The following is a 12,201-nucleotide window of genomic DNA, read 5'->3' as shown; positions in this document are numbered from 1 at the left end:
TACTCTTGGAGTATTGCACATAATAAACACACCAACTAACGTCAGACTAAACTACAAAACTACACTTGTACAAACATTTACTAACAAACAGACAGGATAGAACTCCACATCGCACGATGCAGACGAGTAAATAAAAGTATGTTAAGAATATTTGTTAATTAATTGATTTTTGAAATATTGTCTAATTTTTGTAAACAGCAAACGTTGAGGAACCGAAATATATTGGTAAAAAATAAAAATACTTACGTGTTTATATTCAAAACTTTGACCTAGAGCCAGCAAAAAACAAATTTATATAACACAAAAAGGTCGCTAAACACTTTTATTATTTAAAAATTATCATTTAAATCATTTAAAAAATTTATAACATGCTTTATTTTACAATTTTTTATAAGTGTATTTATAAGCTTAAAAGCAACGAGCCGTTTCGATTATTTTATGCTTACTTCTAAACGATTTGTAAAGGAAAACAAAACTTTTTAAAAATGTTTAATTACCAATAAAGATTCACGGTATCCTGCGCGGCAACAGTCACAATTTAAAATATGTATCCTCACTAAAGTCATTGCCGCTATTTATTTACTTGCCTAACTCTTCATATTTTCCATATACATACCGCTGCTTATTTTATTGGGCATATTTTCCTGATTTCTAAATGCATAACTACACTTACTTATAAGTACATACATACTGTACCGTAGTACAAGGCATGAAATATTTTTTTATAATTTCATCTTTTGCTTCTTGCTGCTCTCAGTTTTTAGTATTGCGTTTATTTAGCCACCACTGTCCCTACTTAATAATGTTGCTTAAGGCCCGATTAATGGTGACTTATAACCATAAAACCATAACCAGATAAAACAGCTGATCGAACCTACCTTATGGAAATCAATGTAATCGATTAATGGTGCCATACCATAACGATAACGCCATAACCATACCATAGCCAACCAATTGAATTTTGGTTTTCTACCATATCCACAAACAGATGATTGTTCATTCGCCTATTTTTTTTTGCCATTTTGTGTATGTGTGTATAATTTTTTTATTTGCCGATTTTTGGTTTTGGTAATTAAAAATTCTATTGTTTCGTTTATTTGAAAGACAAATTAATTGCGTTTATTGTTTATGCAGATCATAATGGATGACTGCAAATTAATTGAATTTGTACGCGATTTCCCATGTCTTTATGACAAGGTAAACCGCAATTTTAAGGACGCAAATAAAAAAGTGCCGCTTGGAAGGATATAGCAGAGTATTTAAGTGTGGATGGTAAGTAATAATGAATAATCTTATAATATGTGCGTACATAGGTATGATTATTCCCAATAGTGGCAGTAGTAGTAAGGCGTTGGGGGAATTTACGAGAGCGTTTTAGTAAAGAGATAAAGAGCAGTAAAAACACTTCAAGAAGTGGCGCGTCTGATGGAAGGCAGTGGGGTTTCTTAGAGAGTCTTCAGTTCTTAAGAGCCCACATTATACCGCGACCGTAAGTATAATGGAATTACTTAACATGTTTGATTATGAACAAATTTTCTATTACAACAGAATGCGGCATAGCTCTCAAAATATAAACAGAAGTGTTGAAGGTGGCAAAAATACACCCACCGTTTGCGAGTCACGTCTGCAACTCCCACTTTACCTGAGCTGCTATCTATAAATACACAGTCCCCTCCTATTCCTACAGCACAGCTGTCATCTGCTTTATCTCAGTCGTCTCCGATGCCACAACCGCAGTCTGAGCCATCAACGCCTCGCGAACGAAAACGAACGGCAGCTTTGCGTGATGAATTGGACGCTGCCATAATGGAGACCGTCCAAACTTTTAGGGATGTATGTGAAGAAAAATCAGGCGGTGATGATGCAACGGTGCACTGAGATAGTCATTCAAGCTCAGATTGAGGAGAACGACGAAGCAGAGATTGTGGAATACTTGTATGACAACCAGTAGAGTGATTGCAATTTTTGTAATTTTAAAACAAAAATGCTGGCACTACAAATGGGTAATTGTTTACTTTAGCTCACAATCACTAAAACATGTCCAAAAACGTCGGGAGGGATGTCAAAAGACGGGCCTTGACCTCGAGATCAATTCGAAGGCGAAAAAAATAAACATTTTGCTTCTATCAAAAGGTGTTCAGAAACAAACAAATAACCCCCGGTTAAGCCAAAATCGAGAGCCTGATCCAACGCCGGGTACGCGATCTAAATTATTTCTGCATAATTGTGATCTACAACAAAATCATTAAAAATGCAGCCACATGAAAATTTGAAACCGGGTTTTAAAAATATCTATTGCCTGAAATAAACTTTTTAATTTTCGCCTTTGGATTATTTATACCGAGGTCAAAACCTGTCACCCGACACCTCTGCCAACATTTCTGGACGTGTTTTATCAGTTTGGAGCTAAAGTAAACAATTACCAAAAAAGGCAGGCATACAAATATATGTAAGTAAGAAGTTTTTGTATATCCACTTTTTATACATATTTGTATGTCTGCCTCTTTACGCTTTTTAACGCCAGCCTTTCAATAGCAAAACCTATCTTTTTAGTTTATAAAGAAATAAGAAAAAAGAATACATTCCGTGACATATATTTAATATGTCAATATGAATGCGACTGCAAATATGTCACGGGATGTTTAGTTGAGATTCCTAATGAAAGTACAAACTGTATGTATAAATGGATGTAGAGTTTTGTTCACAAAAACAGTAGCAAAAATTATTGCAACATTTTATCGATTATTCGTTTCTTTAATTTAATTTTATCAATTTTAGAAAAAACTTGAATGTATTGTATAACGAAAACTATGTAAACCAATTTCAAAGACGTTTTCAAACAAATTACATAATTCTAGAAGTTTTTGCTAATCTTCATAAAAATTTCAAACTTTTTACTTGGATATTTTAGAAAATTTTTTAGTATGGAGTTTTGTAGGTTGATGAATTTTAGTCTAACAGAGTGGAATTTTGAAGTCTGCCAAAATTCCCATTTATTAACCTACTAAACTCCATACTCAAAATTTTTTTTAAATTCCAAGTAAAAATTTTGAATTTTTTATGAAGATTTTCAAAAACTTATTGAATTTTCTAATTTGTTTGAAAACGTTTTTGAAATTGGTTTACATAGTTTTCGTTATACAATACCTTCAAGTTTTTTCTAAAATTAATAAAATTAAATAAAAGAAACAAATAACTGATAAAATGTTGCAATAATTTTTGTATGTAGATATATTTGAGATTCCTAAGAAAGTACAAAATGTAGATTGAAAATCGAATTGTGATACATTAATTTCTATATTTATTAATATATTATATGTTGTATTGCATGTAACATGAACGTTGACCTATCCTAATATAATAATACGTTAAATCGAGTATAAAAAAATATGGTGACTATTGAATTGTGATAATGTAACAAAGAAACACACACAAGAACATAAATTTTTATAATAGTAGATATGTAAACACCTGCTCATATTAATAGTCAAAATAGTTTTATTCGTAACATATATTGATGTACAGTTTCGAGCACTAAAATAGCAGTGAAACTTACTGATGTATTTTATCAGTTATTTTCTCCTTTTATTTATTTTCGTTAATGGTAGAAATAACTTAAATGAATTGTATAACCAAACAAATGTAAATTTGTTTCGAAAACATTTTCGGGAAAATGCGAAAACTCGAAAGGTGTTAAAAAATCTTCATGCAAATTTCAAACTTTTATTTAGAGTTTTCAGAATTTTTTTTTAGTATGAAGTTTTGTAGTCCAATCAATTTTAGTATAACAAAGTGCATGTTTGAAGTCTCTCAAAAATCGCATTGATTTTTCCCAATTTTTTTTTTTCAAAGAGTGTTTTAGATTTGGTTCCATACAAAGAGTAAATATTTATATGGAAGAAAATCTAAAACGCTCTTTGAAAAAAAATTGGCAAAAATCAATGCGATTTTTGACAGACTTCAAACATGCACTTTGTTATACTAAAATTGATTAGACTACAAAACTTCATACTAAAAAAAATTCTGAAAACTCTAAACAAAAGTTTGAAATTTGCATGAAGATTTTTTAACACCTTTCGAATTTTCGCATTTTCCCGAAAATGTTTCGAAATTAGTTTACATGTGTTTGGTTATACAATTCATTGAAGTTATTTCTAAAATCAACGAAAATAAATAAAAGGAAAAAATAGCGTTTATAATTCACACTGCTATTGTCGTGTTCACAGCTGTATGTGTTATTATTGACATTCATTTAAAATATAGCATAATCTACAACAAAAATCTTATACGTATATAAAAGTTTCAAAGTTTACACATTGCCAGAATTGATTTTTAAGTAATCTTTGAGTATGCAGCTTTGTTGCCCATTGGTTAGTAATAGCTCAAACGTAAATTTTTGTTCATGCATTAGGGGATGAAAATTTAACACTTTCTAACTTGCACATTATTATAACAAAATTGAATAAGAAACAAAGTTGCATACAAGAGATTTTTTAAAAGTTCTGCTCAAAAAGTTTCAAAGTTCGTGACGGATTTTTAAAGTTATTTATATGAACTAAATTTGCGTATTTTTGAAAGTACAAAAAATATGTATTTAAAATTTTTTTTTCGTTTTCCTTCAGAATTTTGAATTCAATTTTTCGTTTTCTGGCAAAATATTTAATTTGAATTTTGCACTTTCCATTTTATACTAAATATTAGTATGTGTAAACACTAAAGTGCAAAACTAGAATAAGAATGCAAAATACAAACTTTGTGGTATTATATTATGCTCTATTTAATATACACGAGGCAGAATTGCAATTTTTACCAATTTTTGATTTAGTGAAATTATTTGAACTAACTTTATATATAAAAAACCATAATATATGTTTTAAAAATATATGAAGTATTGTTTCAGTATCGTTCTTTACTGTATGTATACAGAAGAAAATGAAATAAATTATATTATTCTATGTTAAAATAATTTGAAAAGCTTATGATTTTGTAGCAGCATTGTGTTTGTGCAGCAGCAATGGTTGTTGCTTTGAAATGAAATGATCTATAAGGAGGTAGTCAAAATGTAAAATAACTTCTAGATAAGTGTATATAAGTTGCGTTCTCCTGAAATATATTACTCGATGTGATTTTGAAATGCTACTGCACCATCGGTCATAAAGTAGTTGGTAAGGTATTCCCGATATTCGTATGTACTATTTCGGCCCCTTCTTCGAAATGCGTGTACTTTCCGCAGCGGATCTCCACAAGTTCTTAGTTCGTTCCTCCATTCCGCACTCGCCCCTTCTCCGTCAGTGTAGTTTTCTGGGCAATACCACCGACTAGTATCGTGGAACATAATGAAATTATGCAGCACTAAACATGCGAAACGATTTTTTCTGCATTTTCAGGATAAAACTCCATTTTGGTTTTCAATACTCTCCATCGCGCAGTCAAAATCCCAAATGCGTTTTCTATAACGCGGCGGGCCCGCGACAGTCTGTGATTAAAAACTCGTTCCTTTGTCGTATTCATTCCCGGATATGGTTTCATTAGATTGTTTTTTAAGCGAAATGCACAATCTCCAACGAAGAAATGCAGAAAGGGTTGTGGCGATAATGGAAGAGGAGTATCTGGTGGAAGTGGTAATCGATTTTCCAACATATCTTCCCCAAACCTTGTTCCATGAAAAATGCCTCCATCGCTTTGACTTCCATAAGCTCCTACGCTTACAGCGGTAAACTGGTATTTAGCATCGCATGCTGCCAACAAGACGATGTTGAAAAACTTTTTATAATTAAAAAACAGTGATCCTGACTTGGGAGGGCATTTTATAGCAACGTGATTTCCATCAATAGGACCTATACAATTTGGCATGTTCCACATTTGGGAAAAAAGTCAGTTGTTATATCTTTTTAGTGCTGCTCTGTGGGTTCACTTCAATATATTGGGGAAAGCGTTTGCCAGATAGCCTCTCAAGTCTCCAACACAATCATCCTCACAGTGCTCTTACCAATTTTGTGGCTCCAAGCTATTTTTTGAAAGGAATACCATGTGCCAAGTACCTAAAAATCATACTAATTAATACAATATACGATGTTAATATCTGGAAATTTTTTACTGAAGTGTAATAATAAACGTTCTTCCACACCAATTTGTTGTTTGAAGCTGGACAGTGATGGAGCCATTAGTTTTAAAAAAGTGTCATAAACCGGCAGAGACATTCTTGTATGCGCAAAAAACTCGCTTTCGTCCATATCCTTAATTCTTAAGAAAGTCTTTTGGTGATATCGGGCTTGAGTCCTATTAGCATTAATGGGGCGGGCATGCCATCGTCTTTTTTGTCATAATTTCCTTCTTTCAGCATATAACGCCACTATGCTGAGGAACAAGTGGTCAATTTCTTCGTCAATGCTCATGTTAGCTTAAACAGGAATAAATATATATGTTTTATTTACTTCTTTTCTTAATTATCCATTATATATAGTGCGGTTCATAGATGCGATAGGAAGGAATTGCCGGCAGACGAAACCCCAACCCAGGAGATAAGAAAATTATTGCTCTCAATGCCGAGATCAAGCAATTGGTCGACCAACAGACCAAACGGTAAGAGCACCTCAGGATATGCAACCGCTTTGCTGGTGTTGGTATATATGGTCAACCGTCAATCCCTAACAGAACCTACCAAATATAACGACAGAGTATTAATGCACTTCCCACGGCAGTCGGCTCTAAGCACCAAAAGGTTTTGTGTGGCAGTTTCCGGGTTTTATTTGAAGATACTTACTGTTAAATTCACGTCCTTGCACTCAAATATATATAAATCTTCGCCTATATGTAGTGCTATATTTAATTAAATCTGTAAGAATATCAAAATCCTTATTAATTTGTTAAACGTTTAATATGTGAACAGCTTACATTGAGATACGTGTATATATGGGGCTTTATTCACCACATAATTGTTTCACTATTTAAGTATGCACCCAATTTGTTGCAATATTAATAAAAATACTATTAAAAATGTTTTCGTTTACTTTATTTTGATTAAAAATGACCAAATTTTGCAATCACTTTGCACAATCACTTTTAATAAACAAAACATTCCCAGCTCGTGACAGCAATGGTCAGCTGTTTACGGTTATGGCACCATTAATCGATCAAAATAGAGATGGTTATGGATATGGGCTTTTAACAAAACATACGTCAAAAACATATGTTTTTGAACAGACTTATCGACTCATCTTGGCAGCATGCGGGTCTAAATCTACTTCCGAAAAGAATCCTATTTCTTTTCCTATGGACAAGACGTGCAACAAGGAGCAGCAAATGGTAGCTAATAGCGCATGTACATATTTACATGCATATGTATATCAAAGTTAATTTTTGAATTTAAAGATATAAGAGTTAATACGTATGTGGGGACTAATTATAGTTCGTCCAATGTATTTATATATTTTTATGATTTTTTTAAACTCAAACGAAGATTGTTATTTTGGTTTATTAGTTTAGGTTAACTAGACTTAGCAAAACCTCAGATTCTGAAATAATAATTCAAATAATGTGTAACTGATTTGCTTTAATTTGGTTTGACTCATGGTAAGTTAGTGGTAGTGTATAGGGGCCTCAATCACATCTAAGAGGCCAATGGTAGGGCGGGTATAGAGGCAGCCACCAAATGTTGCAACAACGAGCTGCCAGGCGTGAAGGGTAAGTATAGGGTGTCACATTGCTGAAGTGTGCCATGCAAATGCGATAGTGGGTTTTATTTAATTATTTTTTTATTATTCTTTTTTTTTTGGTTGAAATCCCAGTGTGCAAAATAAATTATCCTGTGTGAACATTGACTGGGGAGAGCAGTGCTGTGCAGTGATCGCGTAAAATAATCCACGCCAGTGCACACGCCGTGGTCATTGCACCTTGCCACAAGCACTGCTGCTCTTTTGTCCATGAATGTGCCTATCGCACACTCAGTCAGATCATAACAGATAAAACGTGGGGGCCCGATAGAGGAAAGCAACTTTTGTGTGCTTTTTTTAAATATTGGCTTGACATGTATGATTCACCCTTGAATCACATAGTCTGTCTGCTTTTGGAATTTTTTTCAATTTTTTCTCTCGATTGTTGTTGTGTTCAAACAGTTTTGTATGGATGCGAAGAATTTTCGCTGGAATTGCCCATCCTATAGGCTAGATGCCTTGAGGTGCGTACCGCGTTAAAACCTCGTGTTTAGGGAATTATTTGAGCATAGCACTTCTTTTGGGTTTGTTGAAAAAATACGTTATACGCTTTTTGGAAATTTTTGTCATTAAGGATAAATGCCAATTGACTTACCAGGTGTTCACGTTTGCTACAATCCAATAGAGAAAGTATACTAGTGTTCAAATAGTAAGTACATCTCAAACTCATTGTCGAGATGCCACCTAAATTCAATAATTTTTTTTTAATTTTTGTTTAGTATGTGAGAAAAAATATATATATTTATATTGAATATTTCGGAAATTGTGATTGTATAAATAAATCACAACCGATATGTTTTTCTCAAAATGTTACATGCCACAACACATATGACATTATGCGCTTACTTATACCTTTGTGCCACATTACCACTACAGAGACTCCCATGGTCTCAAACCAAGTTTATTTTTGATGATTTTTTGTTTTTTTTTTTTTTTTTTTGATAAAGAACTTTTTTTTTTGCGTTGATTACCAAGTGAAAAGCTTCTAATATTTTTGGTGATTTTTTTTATTGGGGTCTTAAAAACAATTTTGTTTGCATTAAACTACTTTTTTTAACACTGCTTATATACCTTTTTTTTTAATTTTTTTTTGGGAACATGCCATTGCGTCACAGCGATGAACACGCTCCTTTGCAGGCTGGTTGTTTTCTATGTAGGAAGGCTTTTACGAATAGGGATAACATACTAACTACCGCGTGTGACCACCGCTTTCACCGAAATTGCCTATTGCCGTGGCTTAAAAACAATTTTTCTTGTCGCAGTAGGGAGTTTAATCAGAATATATATAACACTAGATTATTGAAGACGATGTCTCAGGGCAACGCAGGTAATACCAGTGGAAGTGGGAACCTACAAAAATCCAATAGGGAAGAACAACAAGACGTGAAACAAGGAGCAGCAAATGGTAGTAGCTTGTCAGCTGAAGGAGCACATGGCGGTGACATACCACCAGCCAATGACGATGAAGCTCGCATTAGGAACATGGTTTCAGCAATTGTATCTGCGAAGTCAGCAACGGTTTTTGAGGGTTTAGAGAATCGCGTATCACAAATGGTAGAGCAGAGAATAGAAAGTACGCTTTCAAGTTTTTTAGAACGGTTAAATCTTGTCCTTGTAGGATCAGTTCCTGTAGGCAATGACATAAGCCAACCAGCTAATTTGTCTACAGCTCAACACCCACCAAACAGGTCTACTCCAGTGTGGCCTAGAGATGTACCCCCTTGCCAAATAATACCAATACAAATTTTCAGAACCAGATTGACCAAATACGGCTAAGTGATATGTCGACCATGTACGGCACGGATAGAATAGCCCAATTAATATCAAGTTCGGACGTAAAGTTTGACGGTACGTCTCGTTTATCTGTAGATAGTTTCTTATCGAGAATAGAGTTGTTAGTTATCGATTCGCTTAACGGCAATTTCAACCTTTTGTGTGAACACATACAAAGCCTTTTTATTAATGAAGCCAGAAACTGGTAATGGCGATACCGTAGATCTGTCGAACGTGTCACCTGGCCAGCTCTTTGCCAAGCGTTGAGAACAAATGTTCAACAACATAAGAGTGACTTCGAAATTAAAGAATCGATTCGTGCTCGAAAGCAGGGCCAAAACGAATGTTTTGATGAGTTCCGTAGTGCCATCCTAAAAATCGCAGAACCACTTGAAACTCCACTTTCAGAGGTAGAGTTACTCGAAATTTTAAAAAATAATTTGCGACCCCGTATTTGGCAACAGCTTCTTTTCATTCCTATTTATTCTGTGGCAGAATTACGTAGACTCTGTTTGAAAGGTGAGAGTCTTGCCAATGAAATTGCTAAGACAACGCCATCTTCACAAACAAACAGCTATCGACTATTGTCTAGGAGACAGGTTAACGAAGCCGACCTTGACTTGGAAGTAGATGATGACGCGATAGTGCAAAGTGAATTTGCTGAGGTAGATGCAGTTTCTCAACTAAAATCTGGCTGCTGGAATTGTAACAAGGAGGGACATAGATATTATGACTGCCTTGAGGAGCGAACGGTGTTTTGCTACGGTATCAAATACGTATCGCCCTAAATGCCCAAAATGTAGTCCGGAAAACTACAAAGCGAGCGAGGAATCTCGACAGATCCCTCGCAACGACAGCAAACGCTAGACAGCAATAAAACAAACATACATACACAACACCAAACCAGCCTACCGTCAAGTACACGCAGTGGTTACTCTAAGATTTTTACAACTCCGTTAAGAAAAGAAATTATTCCATACGAAGAACGGTTGAAAAGATATAGTGAAGCTAGAAATAGAATATTTAGTACCGACCATGTTACTTCCGATAGTCCAAAGCGTTCTACTATTCGTATGAGAGACTTTTGGGCAAAAGTAAGAGCAAACAAAAGAAATTTGAAGAAAGTCATCTGTTCGTTGCAGCAGAAAGAAAATGATTTAAGGCCATATGCGAAAGTTAGGCTCCTCGAAAGCGACCACCTAGGCTTATTAGACAGCGGAGCGCATGTGTCTTGCTTAGGAGCTTTGCTTGCAAAGGAGGTTTCCAAACAGCCATTGCGAAAGCATAAAATTCCCATTTGCACAGCGGATGGCAAAAGTTAAGTTGTTTTCGGTACAATAGACATTAGTGTCCAATATAGAGACAAAATAGAAATTGTAACTTTTTTTGTTGTGTCCGGCCCCACTTCCCGGCGGAGGCCGCAAACTTAGCGAGAAAACGTGACCTTATAAGACAGCTTGATCCAGGCGACCCCCAAATAAGTGATATAAAAAAACGCATCAGATTGCTTGTGGATGAACACAAGCGGGCGAAATGGGAGGAGCACCTAAGAGGTTGTGACCTCTCTACCGGTGTGGGTAAACTTTGGTCCACCGTAAAGTCCGTATCGAATCCGACTAAGCACAAAAACAAAGTTTCCATCGCCTTTGGCGACAAAGTGCTGTCGGACGCGAAAAAATGCGCGAGCGCTTTCTGCCGACAATATATAATGCATCCTACGGTCGACAAAGATAGACGGAGAGCCAATAGACGCGCAAATAAACACAAATTCAGCGCGTCACCAATCACCATCACCGCTAAAGAGGTTGAGGACGCCATTGGTCGAGCTAAACCATCCAAAGCAGTGGGCCCAGATGGCATAGCCATGCCGATGCTTAAAAGCCTAGGGAAAGAGGGTTTCAAATATTTGGCGCATGTCTTCAACCTGTCTCTTTCCACCTTTGTCATACCTGAGAAATGGAAAATGGCCAAGGTGGTCCCGCTACTAAAGCCTGGGAAACCAGCTAACATAGGTGAGTCGTATCGTCCTATCGCCAGTGGCAAAGACGCTTGAAGCCATTTTGTTCCCTTATTTCGAAGCAAATTTGCAGCTAGCCCCTCATCAGCATGGCTTCAGAAAACTCCATAGCACTACCACCGCGCTAAATGCCATTAGCACCCAGATAAATTGCGGTTTAAATCAATACCCCCACCATAGAACAGTACTCGTAGCGCTAGACCTATCAAAAGCTTTTGATACGGTCAACCATGGCTCGTTACTGCAAGACCTGGAAGGGTCTACCCTTCCCCCATGTCTTAAAAGGTGGACCGCAAATTATCTGGGTGGTCGGCAGGCATCGGTGCAATATAGAAACGAAACATCAAAACCAAGGAGAATTAAACAATGGGTGCCACAGGGTGGTATCCTATCCCCACTTTTGTTTAATTTCTACATATCTAAGCAACCTTCACCACCCGAAAGAGTCACAATCGTTTCCTACGCCGATGACTGCACAATAATGGCCACAGACCCAGGCCCAAAGATCGATGCGCTATGCAATAAAATAAACGGCTACCTCCCTGATCTCTCCAGTTTTTTTCGTTTCGCGTAACCTGGCATTATCACCGACTAAATCTTCCGCGACCTTATTTACAACATGGACGTCCCAAATGTCGACCATTTTGAACATCCTACACCCCAAAATCTTGGGTGTGACGTTTGATCAGGATCTACATT

At 35.8% G+C, this 12,201-nt stretch overlaps 2 long non-coding RNA genes across 2 annotated transcripts; one reads left to right on the top strand and one right to left on the bottom strand.

The window, feature by feature from the left end:
• The first annotated feature begins 989 nt into the window (after window positions 1-989).
• Window positions 990-2,738, top strand: LOC137242285 (uncharacterized). Its single transcript, XR_010950171.1, has 4 exons — window positions 990-1,068; window positions 1,135-1,272; window positions 1,333-1,489; window positions 1,549-2,738. It is a non-coding gene; the product is annotated as an uncharacterized lncRNA (long non-coding RNA).
• Window positions 2,739-4,071: 1,333 nt separating this feature from the next.
• On the bottom strand, window positions 4,072-7,061 carry LOC137242284 (uncharacterized). Its single transcript, XR_010950170.1, has 4 exons — window positions 6,895-7,061; window positions 6,764-6,835; window positions 6,098-6,400; window positions 4,072-6,041 (listed from the first exon to the last, which is right to left on the bottom strand). It is a non-coding gene; the product is annotated as an uncharacterized lncRNA (long non-coding RNA).
• Between the last annotated feature and the right edge of the window lie 5,140 nt (window positions 7,062-12,201).

Source organism: Eurosta solidaginis, chromosome 2, assembly GCF_040869045.1.
Source record: "Eurosta solidaginis isolate ZX-2024a chromosome 2, ASM4086904v1, whole genome shotgun sequence".
Classification (NCBI taxonomy): Eukaryota; Metazoa; Arthropoda; class Insecta; order Diptera; family Tephritidae; genus Eurosta; species Eurosta solidaginis.
This window is presented reverse-complemented; position numbering and strand designations above follow the sequence as displayed.